The sequence below is a fragment of the Aedes aegypti genome, chromosome 2 (assembly GCF_002204515.2).
Source record: "Aedes aegypti strain LVP_AGWG chromosome 2, AaegL5.0 Primary Assembly, whole genome shotgun sequence".
In the NCBI taxonomy this organism is placed as follows: domain Eukaryota; kingdom Metazoa; phylum Arthropoda; class Insecta; order Diptera; family Culicidae; genus Aedes; species Aedes aegypti.
The window spans coordinates 342,077,676-342,095,480 of NC_035108.1; the positions used below are offsets into that span (position 1 = coordinate 342,077,676).

The following is a 17,805-nucleotide window of genomic DNA, read 5'->3' on the forward strand; positions in this document are numbered from 1 at the left end:
TTAGCCTACAAATTAGGGTTAGTTTTAAAGTTTTGTATTGACTCACGGTACAGAACATACACTGTCTCTCCAATACAGCGAGGAAACCAACAAGAGCGGAGGCAGTGGAATGTGGACAACGGAGGGTGCCCCGATAGCGTCCACAGCGTGATGGTGATGGACGACAGGACGAGGTGGTAGTCTTGAATTGTCGGGGGTACGGCGAAGGACGTGGCGAGGTGGCTGGCCTGGGTTGATGGGTGGCTGACGAACGACGTGGGAAGGCGGTATACCTCAACTGACTCCCAGTATGGGCGATGGCGGGAACTCGGCGGTCGACCTATGGAGGTGACGGTCGCAGATGACGAAGGAGGTTAAGCGTCGAAGCTTCGGGTACAAGGCCGTGTGCGAAGTAGGTTCCGTTGTTTTGCACTGAACAGTGCGAGCCACGCAGTGCAGTTCAATGCGGTGGCTCCGACGAACTGGAATGGCGGGCAAGGCTTGTCCTACTAGAGCCCAATGGGCTTCTAAAATTGACCTGAACCAGAATGTCCACTCGACAAATCGGGGCTCGGTTGGAAAAAGTAGATTTTCTGGCGACATGGGTTCTTCGCGGTTATTGGTAACCACACCGTATCTCATCCGAACCCTCTTGTCCGAACCGGTTCGATTTTCGCTCGTCCCGCTCTCTCCACATCCATTCTCTTGTAGCTGTCATTGCGCCATTCATATATTTTCTTCACCTAGCCACCTGTTGGAGATTTCGTGGCAGCTACCAACTGGTTGATAGTGCCTTCTGGAGTAATAGGGCTCTAAAACATTCCCCCACTTCGCATAATCCACAAAGGTGGTGAAATCACAGTTGAACAATTATTCAAATTTCTCTCAGCATGTTGAGCTGTAGAAACTGTAACTGTTTTATGGTTAAACTGCTGATCTTATGTCTTAAGTCAATATCTTATGTCAATCAAATAAATAACACGTTTTGATGGTCAGTACTTTGCTTTTGCTCGGGTTATGTACAATTTCACACCGATTGACGAAATTCGAAAAGACATACCGAAACCGGCGATAAAATCATAATGATGCTTTCTTGCGACCCATCAGAGATCCATCCACGACAACCCAGAGGGTCGCGACTCACAGTTTGGAAAACTATTTATTAACCAACAAGCTAAGGATTTCAAAATATTTAATATTCAAAATTATATACACACAGCTGCACTGCTGCCTTTGCTGAGTGCGCCTAGCAATGAATGAGAGATGTCGTAGCGGTGTGACCGAACAAGGATTTTAGAAAAATCGTACTCAAAGTTGACAGAAATTCACATAGAATTTTGTCAAAATTAAAATATAACACATGAGAATTCTACACTAGATTTTGCTAAAATCTTATCCAGAATTCTGTGAAAATTGTGCTAAGCATTTTAACATAATCACATCTCCAGGTTCCGTATCGAAAACTGTGAGAATTTTATCCAGGATTTCACAGAATTATGTCAAACCCCTGCCCAAGGATATGTGAGATATTTGAGCCACATGCGATAGGCTAGAATTCTGTGGAATCATGATAAAATAATTATGTCCGTCCTGTTCAATGTTCTGTGCAGTGATGAGAAAAGTACTGGAGCAAACATTTACCGCCTCTACATTTACATCTTTCTACACGACCATCAAAATCCAAAGCAAACCATGACCGTTCAAAACCAAAAAATGTCATGGCTCTTCAAAACTGTAATCTTCTTCTTCCTAACGTTTTTCAACCCCGAATGCGAAATGACTCGAGCACAGTGGTGACACGATTTTTGCGGTTTTCGGGGTTTTGCATTTTTGCTCGATAAAGGTAGCATGAAATTGAACTTGTTTATATGTATCGCAACGGAATGATTGTGCTCTTTCTGTTAGAGCTAATAGATTTCAATTAGTTGAAAACACTAGCGAAATATTAGTGATTGAATGATTTAACACTGTTTCGGCCAGGACGTCTTTCCCTACGTTGTGTCTTGATATGGGCGGACGAAGAATCAAACGATCGACTTTCACACGCTACCAGTAGCGCAACCAAGATTTGGTTCTGGGGGGGTTTTGTAAATTTGAATTTCATATGATATAGCAAAAATTGACTAAACAAGAGAACAATGCATAAACGTGATACCGTTAAGTTGTCCATCTGTGTTGTTCTTTTAATATGTTTTTAAGGTTTCAACGATGAGAATCTTTAAGTGCAAAAAGTTGCAATAGAAATCATTGCCACTATTACAGCCGATCGAAAGCCAACCAGCATTGAAACACTTAACTTCCTCCAGTGGGAGAATAACTGCTTCATGTTAAAAATCGATAATCCAGAGAATCGAGTCTTAAAGTTAAAAACGAGTTTTGCTTTCACTGTGAAGATTTTATAACCAAATATGTGTGAACATCTTGTTTTGTCATTTTTGGATGATTTCGTAATTCGATTGATTAACTGCTGTAATTCATGATCACCACTTTTAGAATATCATAATTGTTAAAATTCCTAATAGGATGTTTGCTTTGACAGAATTCTGATTGTATAATAGTAATAGTTTTAAAATTTTGTTAAAATACTGAGCTAACTGAAACATTTTTAATGCTTCGGATGTTTATGTTAACCTTGAATTGACCACCACTAAAAACACCGAGCTGATGCTGAAAACAAAATGTTAGGTTTTACCACCTGTGTTTAAAAAAAATAAAAAAAACATCACTACTGAAGTGTTAAAAAATTCCCAATATATCTAAATATATGACAAACTTCTCATACAAAGCCTTAAATTTATAATTAGGAAAAAAAGCAAATTTCGTTATTTATGGGCTTTTTTTATTAAAATCTTCTATGGCGTAAGAATTGACAAAAACCTTAACTTTGAATATGAAACTGTAAAAACCAACGTAACGAAACTGTAACGAAACACTTATTGTTAATATGATCCAAACTAAGTTACTTTTGCGTAGTTGCATAAGACGTGTAGTAATAAGGTTCAAAAATATACTTGGTAATCCTTCATTTTTTTTCGGCTCTGGGGGGGGGGTGTTGACCCCCAAATCCCCCCTCTGGTTGCGCCACTGCACGCTACTGATTTATTGCCACCGAGAGGCAGCGTGCCTACTCGGTGGGGGAAACGATACCAACTACAATTCTTACAGGCTAATGGGTGCGCCTTATATAGGCACACAGTACGGATACACAATATACAATTCATTTCCCGCTCATGGTGCTCTTCGCAGTTTGGCGCGATGTTGGATTGGCGCCAACTGAAGAAGCTGCACGCTGACTGGCAGTGGAATATTCCACTGCGTCGATGAATGGCACAATAGGTAGCGTCTCTCTCCACACGCTTCAATTGAGCGGCAACCAGCAATGCCGCGTCTGAGATGAGCGCGAACATACTCCCGCCCGAAAACGAATGTTTTCAAATTTGTTGATGAGCAGCTTGCTGTTGGTTGGGCAGGGGCTCACCGTAGGTAGTACGCTCGGGATGGTGTGCTTTTCAATTTGCTTGCTTGGTGATGGAAACGATGCGGGCTATTTGGATGGTGATCGCCGATCGATGCCTGCTATTCTAGGTAGGACTTTGGCGATCGTGCGTGGTCCATGGATTGCTTGCTTCCATGGATGATTCACTTGAATGGTTGGTTGGGTTTCGCTCACTCTAGGTAGTCCACGGGGTGCTTGGCTCGATCGTTCGTTTCAATGGGTTGGTGGCTTGCTCTGATTGATCATCGTCGCCCGGTTGAATGGATGATCGGTTTGACCGTTGATTGCTTTGATTCGATGCGGTTTGCTTGGATGATGCGATTTGATGATTCTTGGTGATGATTCGTTTCGACGATTCGAGGTGATGATTCGAGGATGCCTTTTTCTTTGGATGGGCGCTACGGCCCGGACGGTGGACGCTTCGGTCCGACGAATGGACACTTCGGTCTGACGGGTGGACGGCGAGGTCCGGCAGGTGGACGCTAGGGTCCCACAAATGGACGCTGGGGTCCGGTTGGACGGCAGTGGTCCGTGGCATGGACGGCAACGGTCCGGCGGGTGGACGCTGGGTCCCACAGGTGGACGGCGAGGTCCGGATGGACGGCAATGGTCCGGATGGATGGCAATGGTCCGACAAATGGACGCAGGGGTCCGACGGGTGAACGCTACGGTTCGGATGGACGGCTTGGTCCGACGGGTGGACGGCGGGGTCCGGAAACGGTATGGGCATCCTCAATCCTCTTCTGATTCGGTGATCTTGGTCACGGCACCAATGTTTCGGCCAGGACGTCTTTCCCTACGTTGTGTTTTACGGTTTAACGGTGTGGACGACGATTGAAATGAACAACGAATATCTTTTACTACTAATTTATTGCCACCGAGAGGCAGCGTGCCTACTCGGTGGGGAAACGATACAGACTACAAATCTTACATGCTAATGCGTGCGCCTTATATAGGCCCACAGTACGGATAGACAAAAAGCATTCATTTTCCCGCTCATGCTTCCCTTCGCAGTTTGGCGCGATGTTGGATTGGCGCCAACTGAAGAAGCTGCACGCTGACTGGCAGTGGAATATTCCACTGCGCCGATGAATGGCACAATAGGTAGCGTCTCTCTCTCCACACGCTTCAATTGAGCGGCAACTAGCGATGACGCGTCTGTGATGAGCGCGAACAAACACTTTTTTCAATCATTCATCTTGGAATGGCTGCCCGAAAACGGTCATAGTGGAAAGACAAAAACAGTCAAGCAGTGTGTGAACCGTTGGCAGCGCAACGCCTGATGGTATTGATGCTGCTGCTGCTTTTCAGTCAAATTTTTGGGATCAAAATCTATAGTCTTCGTTTCAATCCGTATTAGATCTTCTTCAGGGTTCCAAAACTAATTGTAAGAAGTAATTGCAGTCCGGGTTGCAACAACCAATATTAATTAAAAGGTTTATCGGATAAAAACGAAAAATAAACAAAAAATTGACGATTAAACTATAATAGGTTTGAATCCCTGAAGAAAATCCAATACGGGTCGAAACGTTGGATAAAAAACAAGACTTTAGTTTTCAATCCCAAAAATCCGACTGAAACTCCAACATTTTTTTTTTTTTTTGAAATGTTAGCATCACATTATATCACTTGATGTATTCCGAATTCAAGTTGGCTGAAGAATTAGCGGGCCAAATATGAGAAGAATTTTCAACCTCATCGCTAGCCGCGCAAAATGGAGCGGTGGAGCGGATGTGCCCACGAGCCGTACATTAGACACCCCTGATAAATATAATGTGTTAAACAATTCCTGATTGGGATATATCTGAAAATTTGATTTGTTGCAGCTCCATTAAGCAGCAATTTCGTCCTAGTCATTGGACATACGGAATCATCCTGCATTCCGTGTTGTACACAAGCGTTATCATATAATCTATAAGAAGCATTGCATCTCAACTTCATCCAGAAATGACTGTCGTTTTCACCAGGGAAGGTTCCAGAAATTCAATTCCTTCGAAAAATTCAAATTCTCTGAAATATTCTGCAAACTTTGTTGAGGAAGCTTAGGATGCATTTCGGAGATAATTCCTAAGAAAATTACTAGAAACAAAGGAAGTTCGCGGCATAACTATTGGAAATTCGCGGATGACATTTACATTTCGCCATATTTTACACTAAAATGATTGTTTTCAGGGAAATTATGTTTCAAATATATAAATTAAGATGTATATCATTTATTCTATGGTTTTATTTTACAAATTGAGAAGAAATGTTTATTACCAAAGTAACAATCCAAAATTTGAAACTAAAATATTAAACCAGAAATACGTTCAAATCAAAACTGACCAATACAATAATTGTTGATAAAGGGTGTCCCAGAAAGTATGGGTACGATTTTGATAACGAATATCACAATATTTTTCCTAACAAATATTTTGTTTTAATATTTTTTCTTCGGGTATTTCAAATGATGTTTGTAAAAATTTTGTTTGATAAAATAACCTTTAGGATTAAAATTTTTGACATTAGAAAATCTATTGTTATCTAGCCAGCACAGACCCTACTTTGGAGTTTTGTTGAAACTTAACCAATAATAAATGTTTTTATCGAAATTTTTCGATGTGGTGAATTCAAGTATATTGTATCAAAGATGTTCCACAAGAATTTTTTGTTTAAATTTTCATTCGGCTTTGCTAGAAAGCACTTGAAAAAAAAATTAAATTCTGAAAAACTGCTAAATTTTCTCTCCACATAAGACAAATTCACGTAATTATATATTTTCAGGTATTTTCTAAATAAAAACAATTATGCTAAATATCTATACTTTTGGATAGGCAACAAAAATTTTAGACTTTTACCTGTTTTAACGGATATACAAAGACTTTGTTTGACCATTTTAAAAATCGGAGTTTGATCATTTTAAAAATCGACCACAGCTGAAATCGGATTTTTAGATTCTTTTCAAATTTAATATACCTGAGTTTATGATTTCCAATAAAATAGGCTATAGTCTGATCATTTATCGTATCAGCAATGATTAATATTTTTTTTCAGATTTTTATTGTACGTACTTTATGGCCTAGCACATTTTTTTTACAACAAAGTCGCTCAGATATATCGCGATTTGTGCAGGCCTGATAAGGAGAGCTTCCAGAAATGTTACACCATATATTGTATATATACAAACAAGTAGCGGAAATATTACTCAAAATTCAAAATCTGCTCTTAATAGGTGCGGGAATAAAATGTGTGAAAATCAAATTTTTATCTGCACTAGTTTCGAAATGGCAGTATGGTAAAGTCGTGTCCAAACTTTCTGGGACACCCTATAGAACCCATACTCCATAATAATAAACCATTTTCATAAAACTGGAATTTACGGCGATTGTCACACAGAAAAAAGATTTAACGAATTTCGTGGCATTTCGCGGAATTTCCAGAATTCCGCAGCAAAGGCCAAATTCGTATGCCTTAGCACTATCACTTACTTTTTTAAGTAAATTTAGCTCTTAAAATAGCATAAAGGATAGAAAACTTGCATGCAATTGCAAAAGTTGATTAATAATTCATTGTCAAGAGTAAGTATCTCAAAAACCAGACATGCTGTGACATTTTTGGACACGGGAATAGATTCAGCGATCTCAAATCAAGGAAATAGCGGAGCTAGGGACAAAAATTTGTTCCACTGTGTAATCATAGCAATTCTGTAACAATTCCAGAAGAAATATTACAGAAACTTGTGATCGAAAAGTTCTTGGAAGACACAGATTTCTTAAGAGTTCCAGATTGATGTTAATGCCATATTTTTCTAACAATATTTAAGGGACAGGGATGTATGGACGGATCCATCAAAGAGTTAATGGAGTTTTTCATGACAGAACCTAGATGAATTTAGTAAAGTAGTTCTTTGAAACATATGATTACTAAACAAGACATACTAATACTAATTTCTGGAATTCATTTGAGAGTAGTTTTTGGAAGAATTCATGAATGAAAAACTAGAAGAGTTCTAAAAGATGTTACCTTGAGATATTGCCGACGACTCGCAGGAACAATTCGAGGTATGGAATAATCCCTGGAGTGGTTGTTAAAGAAACTCCTTGAAGAGTCTCAGAAAAAAGTGAAATGCCTGTAAGAATTATAGAGGAATCATGTAAAGCTTTCTGTAAATTTATTGATGAATTTTTTGAATCACTCTTGATACATTTATTTTTTCTATTCTTCTCTCCTCTGGTTACGCACACATTTTTTTCTAATTTTGACATGTTTTAGAATCCATCAAATATATTAAATAGTTAATTTTGTTCAAGAGCATGAGACTTCTTCTTATACAGGTGTTACGTCCCAACTGGGACAGAGTATGCTTCTTGCATTCGTATATCGTGTGGCAGGTCCGAAGATACTCTATGCCATGGGCAGGGCAGTTAAGTATCATGACCGACTTGCGACACTGACGAAACGAGTCTTCTCACCGTCACTACACGAAACTATATTTCATGCGCTCACTTCCTCACGTCGTAATGGCGAAGCTCTCTGTGTTTGATAAGTTAAGTGGATATTCTTCCATGATTCAAGCTATAAAAATAACAATAATACCAGATAATGAACTAAAAATTATATTGTTTACAATTCCGTCACGAGCCATAGCGACGGAAAAATGAAAGAGAATGTGAAAAAAATCTCTGTCATTGTCTCGCCGTCCGATGACAGTGAGGGGACATCTATGTAAAAGTCGCACGACACTCTCTATTTACATTGACACTTTCCAGCCCTGGCCCTGGGAAGCCGAGAAGGTTTCCATTACGAGAATATCCTTGACCGGTGGAATCCAAACCCACGACCTTCAGCTTGGTCTTGCTGAATAGCTGTGCGTTTACCACTACGGCTATATGGACATGAGAAAATAAATGTGCAAAAATCACAAAAATCTAGATTCTTTAAGTAAATTTCATTCCAATACAACTTTGCCAATCAACAATCAATCCAAAAAAGAAACAACATGCTCGTTAAAAGGCAATTGATGATCCAACAACTGGCACACGTTTGTTTGTAATTTAATATATCGTCGGTTCGTATTAGTATGTTTCGCACACGTGTGCTCGATAAGAGCCTTCTTGTAACGCTCGATTGAAGGCACACGGCGTCTTACATCCCACCCCCACCGAGCTTCAAGCACAAAAAGACTAACAGACTGGCGTACGATAGCATGTCGATGAAGATATCACGACAAAATCAAAAAACAGTGAACTCTTTCTTGCTCGATATTCTGTGTATATGTTTTCTAACTAAATGTTAATCCTAGTTACCGTAGTGATTGCATTCGCCATATTAATTTCAAAAATTTGCCTATCTACCTCAATTGTCCATTCAATATCGAGTTGGGAAGAGTTCACTGTTCACATACCTAGCTGGCAAACGAACCACGCTAATGAACGAGAAAAAAGTTGCTGAAATGGAATGTAATTTCAATTACGGCTGATAACTTCGTCGACAATCCTCGCCGAATTGGGATCTGCACAATATTTTACTAGGTAGTGCTAGAGTTGGCTGTCGCTATCGGATGGCCCAAGGTAAAGAAATGAAATAAGTTCAAATTGGACAAATTTAATTTTGTTTTGCTATTTTGGTTCCAATCACATTCCGGAGGAAAAAAACAAAAGGGATTGAGAGCTATTGATTTTTGTCTTTTGCTTGTATTCAATTTTTTCTACTATGTCATAGTCGTCCTGGCCCTGTGGTCGGGAATGACGAAGGGGTTTCAATGATTTAATGCATCATGTATACATTCTTCTTCTTCTGGGAATTACGTCCTCACTGGGACAGATCCCGCTTCTTAGCTTAGTGTTCAATGAGCACTTCCACTGTCATTTACTGAGAGCTTTCTTTGCTAATGTTGCCATTTTCACATTCGTACATCGGTAGAGGCACGACGATACTCTATGCCCAGGGAAGTCACGGAAATTTCCATTACGAAGAGATCTTGGACCGACTGGGAATAGAACTCAGACACCTTCAGCATGGCTTTGCTTTGTAGCCGTGGACTCTAAACACTCGACTAAAATAGGGCCTCTGGAATCTAGCAATCATCTTTTTCAATTTAAAGAAATGAAAAAATACACTTTGTCCTGCTAGACATTTCAATCTTTATGGTTTCGTACTCTGTAGTTAGCTTTTGAATGTCTAAACTGTAAAGCATGATATTATTTTCACTTCACAGACAAGGTTTTTCTTACTCATACATGTTAAAATCCATGCTATCCAAAATTCCTATCATGACTAACAGCGAGTCAAAACAAGAAAAAAACGGAAGTTCTATAGTTCCCCATCCAACGGAACATGTGCATCGCTTGCACCGTAAACCAGAAAATCGTTCACCATTGCACGGAATCCCAGCACTATATTTACCTTCGGCCACATTTTCACTCCGTTACCGCTGCTGGTCGACAGGAAGCTTCAACTTAATTTTACGTGTTTTCCTCGCCCATTGAAACGTTGTTTTTATCGCTCGATTTTCCCTTCGTTTCATTTCAGGACCGAATACTCCAGCAAACCACCGGGAAACTTTTCCGTAGAAGGGCCCACCCGTCAACACGGCCAAGTGTAACAAGTTCTGTAAGAGTGACACGTGCTCCTTCCAGCGGCAGCAGCAGCCGTCGGTACTACACCGTGAAACGTGCACTGCTTGGGAAATAACCCTACCAGAAAGCGTCGGAATTCCAGTCCTGGTTAGTCCACATAAAGAAGCAACAGTGCAACTCGGCGCTCGTAAAATAACCCACCTTTGGTCGGGCGGGCGGCGGAAAAGCAAACCGAATCGAGGCAAAAAGTGTAACGAAAGCAAGAGCGGAATCGTTATTCAATTTAGATCGCGTGCAAGCGTTGGCAAAATTTCAATCTCTTTTCGGAGGGCTCCGGGCTGCCACCCACGGCCACTGTGGGTCGGAAATTGAAATTTCGCGACAAAATTTCATGATGGTGAACAAAAATCAACCTAAAAGTAACACAAACTGAAAAATACACCCAGACAACCAGAAGTGGCATAAGAATTAACGCTTACTTGTACAAATAACATCACACCCCAAAGCGGTGACAAAAATCGTTTGAGTGACGAGTTTCCTTGCGTCAGTAGCGCAACCAGGATTTGGCTCTAGGGGGGGTTTTGTGAATTTCAAATTTTTTTTTACTCTTTGAGAAGATATTTTCTGACAAAAAATCGAATTGATGAATTTAAGTAAGTTTTTTTTTGCATAGTAAAATAAATTAGGCAATTGCAATACATGCGCGTGATGCTATTCAACCGCTATGTTTTGAAATTTCTCAACAATATAAATGACTTCGATTATTAAGGTGAAGATGAATCGAAGCCAAAGTTCAAATTTTCAAAAGCACGGATCTGGAGAACCAAACATCCGTTTAAGCTGAAAATCCAATCGATTGGTCACTAGCTGGTGATGACCAATCGATTAGGTTTTCAGCTCAAACGGATGTTTGGTTCTCCAGATCCGTGCTTTTGAAAATTTGAACTTTGGCTTCGATTCATCTTCACCTTAAGTGCAGCAATTTGCAATACAAACCATTGCCCCTATTGTTGTAGAAGGTAAAAAGTTAATCAAGATTGCAAAACTTAACTGCCAGAAGATGACGAATTGTCACATCTTACAGAAATGGCAATCTAGAAAATCGAGTAAAATAGTCAAAAATGAGTTCTGCTTTCATTGTGAATATTTTACTTGCAAATGTGTGATAACACCCTAAAACTTTCAATGCTACAATTAAATTTTGTTTTTGGAAGACTTAGTACATAATACGATTGTTTTACTAGTTTAGTGGGACGCCAATGCATTCATGTTTTTAATCGACAAATCCAAAAAAATTAAATTAACACCCTATGTATTTCTTACGATTTACTTAAAAAATAGAATGTAATTATTGATTCATACCTACAAAATCACAACATTGTTGAAATTCCAATTGGTGGCGAATGCTTCAACCGGGAGCTAAATTCAATAGCATTCGCAGATTTTTTTTTCTCTCTAATCTTTAAAAATCAAGGAATTCATATGCTCTGGAGATCGCAAACTTTGGCAAAATGCTGAGGCAACTGTAAGAATTTTGATATTTAAGATACTGCATCAATGAAAAGATTCCAATATATCTGAAGGTTGTTCAAACTGCTGACTCAACGCTTTCAGTTTGATTATAAAAGGCCTGAATTTTTTGTTATTCATTAGCTTTTTATAGCATTACCAGATAATTTTATTTTTATCAAACTTATGAAGAGTTTAAGAAAAAAACAACAACTTTGAAGAATAAATCTGTAAAAACTACTGACATTAACAGTGTTCATACGAACCAAACTAAGTTACTGCTCTGTAGTTGTATGATGTGTAGTGTTGAATTTCAAAAATATACTTGGAAACCTTATAATTTTTCGGCTCTGGGGGGGGTTTTGACCCCCAAAACCCCCCCTTGGTTGCGCCACTGCCTTGCGTAAAACGCTATTTTCTGCCTTCATCAGTGCATTCAGTTTAGTTTTCTGAATTATCGAAAAAAAAAATGCCTAAAATTGTTATTAGTATTAGTTAAAACCAGTCTCTCCATATTTTTTCGCATTGTACTAGAAAGTAGATTTATGCTAGACAATAGCTTCATGAATGCTCAACCAATTCGAAAAAAATCTCATTCTTCTAAAGATAATCGAGTTGTTTTAACTTATGTTATGTCCAGTATACGGAGTTGCATCATGATATAAGCGACTTTTGTAATATTGGGCCAATATCATGTTTCTGGAACGTGATATTTGAATACATTTTTGACAGGGGGGGGTCCGCACAGTTTTGTTTTTTATTCTTATAAAATTTCGACGTATACTGGCCTTGTTCTTTGTTCATTTCATGGCAGAGTGAAAGAGAGAGGTTGATTTTTGTGGAGAGCCCCATGGGCCTCTGTACGCCCCATAAGTTCTTTTGTTCTCATGACTTATACTGTGCGCCGTGTGTTGGTGCTGTCTCGCTCTCTCTCACATGCATCTTGAAAACAGGGCGTACAGTAAAATTCAAACGTTTTATAGCATGCATAGGCTTATATCACATTTTGAGGGTGATTTTTTAAATGCCTTGATACAAACCAAGATTCCTGAAGGAAGGTTCAGGAATCTGTGCAGTCAGTGAGTGCGAGGTAAGATCAGCTGCGGGGAAGGTGAAAGTGACAGCTGGCGAGTATGTTTGCATGTATCGTTTCTATAGTGGTTATCACGCCCAATGGTATGGGTGCCCTAGTGTAGATGTAGTTGTGAACCTTAGAGGAAAACAATATGCACTCTGTCTCGAAAAACACCCGGAATCCGAGTGTAAATTTTTCAAATTGGGTAATATTTTCATATGCATTTTGATGAGTCTGGAAAGCGCGTGCAAGTTTCTTTGAGGAAAACAAAAACAAAATGTGTATGACCTGGGAGGGAGACACAGATACTACACACGAAATTGGATTCAATTGTTTTCCAAATTGCAAGATAACTCCAGTTTGCCAACGACAATCAAGGCAGGTTTAGTGAAAATTGCTAGTTTTCATTTGTTGTGTACCTCCGATCTTTCTGGACAAACATTGAAAAAGGGCCACCGTTTTCTATGCGTTTAATTTTCAGTTTTAATAAATACAGTAAGAAGAGCCTCATTCCAATACGTTACATTCAATTAGACAAAAACGGTGCTCTCGTGACGTTAGTTTTGAATGTGCACGAATTGATTCTAATTCGATTTTTGCTACTTTTGATGAAAAGCAATAATATGCTTAGGCTAATTATGCGCTTTTTTCATGTTTGTCCATTGTTTAAGATCCGGGCTCACAGTGACAGTTCGTGACAGCAAAATCTCGGCTCACTGTGACGTAGAGAAATTTTGTATTGGTTTCTCCTTTCCAGTGTATGACGAGCGTATGCTAGTCTACGTGTGTTCAAATATCACTAAGCTCTATGGGATTGCTTACCACAGAAAACAAATCCTACCGATGAAGTGAAAATTTTCTTCCGCATTCCTAACAAGGGAAGGTCACGATGGTGTTACACTGGGTTTTCAACCGGACTATTTTTGTTAGATTCTACATGTCGAAATATGAAAAACCCCAAAGCCTTTCGGGTGATGGACCAGTGGTGTAGCCAGGAGGGGCTATGAAAGGGGCAATTTTGTACGTATATTATATTATTAAGCTAATTGCAAATTTGACAAAAATATTTTTTTAGTATCTATTGTGATGGTAGAGAACAGAATTGACATTAATGTATGTTTAAAATGTATTTTCCATGCCATAGGCGCAATCAGGATGGGTTTAGTATTGGTATACTATTCTAATAAAACCAAATTTGTGTGGGTGTCCATATTCCATGTTAGTTAAGCCAATGGCATGGAAAATACATTTTAAACATACATTAATGTCAATTCTGTTTTCTACCATCACAATAGATACTAAAAAAATATTTTTGTCAAATTTGCAATTAGCTTAATAATATAATATACGTACAAAATTGCCCCTTTCAGAGCCCCTCCTGGCTACACCACTGGTCCATCACCCGAAAGGCTTTGGGGTTTTTCATATTTCGACATGTAGAATCTAACAAAAATAGTCCGGTTGAAAACCCCGTGTAACACCATCGTGACCTTCCCTTGTAAGTAGAATTTATGTGTCCTCTCGTGTTTCCGTTTGGGTTTGAAATGATGTAATAAACGTAACAAGCCTTTTCGAAGAATTTAATATAATAATAAGTGATTTAAACCAATCCAAGCATTCTGGTGAAATGTGTGAGACATAACTTTTTCTAGCATCCTCCAACCAAAACAAGCTCGCCAGCTTTCATCTGATATTTCAATATGACAGATGCAGTGACAGATTGAACTATATCCCTTCTAAATACCTTGATACAAACTGCTCGAAAGCAAGTTTGCGGCAACCCTTGCAGGTATTTGACAGAAATGCCTTTCTATTTGTTTTCATTTCTGATCTGTTTATTTTTCTTGAACGATGAATCTGAAGTTCTGGATAGAGCTGGAGACTGACACGGCTGTCATTCAGCATACATTTTGGTGCTTCCCAACATTGTTTTGGTACCCACTTTCTGATCAGTTTGCCCTAAATTTGCTCCTGATTTTCTAGTATACGGCTCATACGCTGCTAGTGCTAGTTTCTGGCAACTAAACATATCGCATTGAATCGTCCAATTTGATGACGCATTTCATTTTTTCATCATTTTGTTTAATGGTATACGCATCAGCGAGGTTTCATTAATGTCTCCTTCTCATAAAAACATATGTTTTGTCCCTCCCAAAACAATCAAAACAAAAACACAGGACGCCATGTTGTATCTATGTTGAGTTGCTAATGTTTGGCTCATGTCACCCCCCTGGGATAGAGCCACAGATAGTTCGCATCTGAGAGAGAGGAGACAACTCACTGACATTTGGCATGTTTTCTTGCCTTCTTTCTTTGATTATTGGATTTTACACAACGGTCAAATGAATTTATTTTGGTCAAAATCATATTCCCTTCATATTGTTCACTATGAAAAAGGATATGATTAAAAAAAGCAATAGCAGTTTGCCAACACTCAACTATATTTAGGTATTCAACTTTTTGAAATGCAAAATCATCGAAAAACACTAACAAATTTGAATATCATTCACCTGAATTTTGACGGGTTTACACGATCTGCCTTCCGAATGTGCGGGTTTTCCAATAACAGTTGGTGACAGGTTCTCTTGACTGGTGCTCTTGACTTTTGGGAGCTCGCAATCTAAGCCAGCTGTCTCCTCTCTCTCAGATTGAGAGCAAATCGATGGAGGTGAGAATCGACGATTCCTGAGAAACAAATATTCTCGGAAAATCATATGAGGATTTCAAGGTGAACTTCCAGAAAACCCATATTAGAAATACAGTCGCCTCTCCACATCTGGATATTGAAGGGACCATCGAGATAGGAAGAGATCGAGACAAAGAACAATTTTTTGATTATTGAAAAACACTCCGTTGCCAAGAAAGTAATACTACTTAATAATAAGTAGTAATAAACAGACGTCATTTTGTGCTCCTAATTTGTTTTGAAGCCTGATTCGCTGCTGACAATGTAATTTCTCGGCCTATCTTGATGGATGGGAAATTTCTGCAAGAAATAGATCAAGAATGCGCTTTTTTCTGATCGCAGTACGCAGTTGAAAAGAAATGTCAGTTCGAATGGGAGTCGCTGTAGAAAATTTCTGAAAGGAATCGACGAGAAATTTCTTTAGCGATTCCTTTTCAGTAGCAAATCAGGCTTGAATCCCAAAACTTTGGTCTAGTACCCTTCGATATTGGTCATATCGACATACGGAGAGAAAATTGAGAACAAAAAATCACATCGAGATATGGCGATATCGAGATAAGGAGGATATCGAGATATGGAGAGTGCAAATGTATGCAGACTGAAGGGACTTATGAAATCATCGACATAGGGAGAGATATCGACATGTAGAACATCGAGATGTAGAGAGTCGACTGAAGGTTTGTTATAACCACGAGTGATTCCATTATGATCATGGGGAAGTCCTGTGGGAATCACCCAGGTATGTATTTTTCTATTCTGCCAGGAATATTTGGTATTCTTTAGACCATGATTTTTTCCACCGCTCAAGACTTTTCAATGAAATAGAAGAAATTATTTTTAGAAGATTTCCTAGAAGAATTTTCAGAGGAACTCCTAAGGGAATTTACGGAAGAATTGCGGAATTTTTTTTTCCAGGAGAAATTTCTGGAAGAGCTTCCTCAGTAACTCCTAGCAGACCTTCTGTTATCATATTTAGAGGAAATTCCGAGAGAACTAGTAGCGGAACTTCTGGAGAAATTCCCTAGGGAAAAATGCAGAGAAACTATTAAGAAAACTTGTGGAAGAACTCTTAGAGGTACTTCCGGAGAAACTCCTAGACAAACATCCCAAAAACATACTACAGAAACATCCAAAAGAACTCCAGAACTGCAGAACCATCTGAGGGAAATCGTACAGGAATTTCCGGAGGAACTGTCAAAAAACGGAAGACCTACCAGGGAAACTTCCGGAAGCATTCATAGTGCAACGTCTGGAGAAACTTCCAGAGAAACTTCTATAGGAGCTTTTGGAGGAACTTTCAGCAGAAATTTTGAAGGAACTCCTAGCGTAATTTTCGGAGAAACTCCTAATGGAAGGATGAGGATCCGAAGGAACTTTGAGATATCTTGCGGAGGAACATTTAGTGAAACTAAATGAGGAACTTCTGGTAAAACGTAAAAAGTAACTTCTGGAGAAAAAAACTTCCGTAAGAACCCCATGACGAACTTCCGGAGGAACTCCTGGGAACTCCGGAGTAATTCATTGCATAAATCAGAGAAACTTTCGATGGAACTTCTATAAAAACTCCTGGAATTATTTTTACATGATCTTCCATAGGAACTCCTAAGAGAATTTACGAAGGAATTCCTTAAGGACCTTCCGGAGCAACTTTGAGTGGAAATTCCAGGAGAACTCCTACAGGAAGCAGATGAATTTCCGATGGAACTTCTACAAAAACTCCTGAAGGTATTCTTAGAGGAACTTCCAGAACTCCTAGGGAAATTTCAGGAAGAATACCTAAGAGAGCTTCCGGAGGAATTCCTGGTGGAATTTCCGGAGCAATTTTGAGAGGAATTTCCAGAAGAAATCCTTGAGAAACTTCCGGAAGAACTCCTACAGGTAGAGTTACTGTGCACGTGCTGTAGCCTAGTGAGCAGGAGCCTAATTGCTTGCAAGCTCACGGGCGCTCTGTACATTGTGAGACATTTTTTGGTGCGCCTTATTTTTCCTGAGATGTGGTTCAATGCGGTGTCATGCGCTTCATCACATTGTTTAAAATTCAGCACAATAGTGATTACAAAAGTTTTCAACGAGGATCGAAATTGTAGCTCTTGGATCGCGAGTTTTCAACCATATCATGTAGGCCATCTAGACACCTGAATAATGGAGCGAAAATAGTTGTAGAGGCTCTTCGTTACTAAGCAGTTGTTTCACAACATGGATACCGATGGCGAGCCGTAGCGCCGAACAGCACATGAGACGAGTCTCCCCGGGAGCACATCACCTATCGCGCGCTTTTAGAATTTTTGTGAGCCTCCGGCTAGCGCAGCACACTAGGATTCCGATGAGCTGAGAGACGATTTGGTTGGAGGCTCGTCAGTACATTCATGTGCTCCTGAGAAAAATGTAACTCTACCTACAGGAAGCAGATGAATTTCCGAAGGAACTTCTGGAGATATTCCTTGAGGAACTTCCATATTGACTCCATGGGAAACTTCGGAAAGAATTATTAAAGAAGCTTTCG

At 39.4% G+C, this 17,805-nt stretch overlaps 1 protein-coding gene across 7 annotated transcripts in view; it reads left to right on the plus strand.

Annotated features, from left to right (window-relative positions):
• LOC5579463 (probable G-protein coupled receptor 158) overlaps window positions 1-17,805 on the plus strand; it is a 382,902-nt gene that overhangs the window by 36,521 nt on the left and 328,576 nt on the right. For all 7 annotated transcript variants that reach the window (XM_021846130.1, XM_021846133.1, XM_021846132.1 and 4 more), the window contains one exon: window positions 9,986-10,179. The gene's annotated coding sequence lies outside the window, so the exon portion shown is untranslated. The remainder of the gene's footprint in view (window positions 1-9,985; window positions 10,180-17,805) is intronic.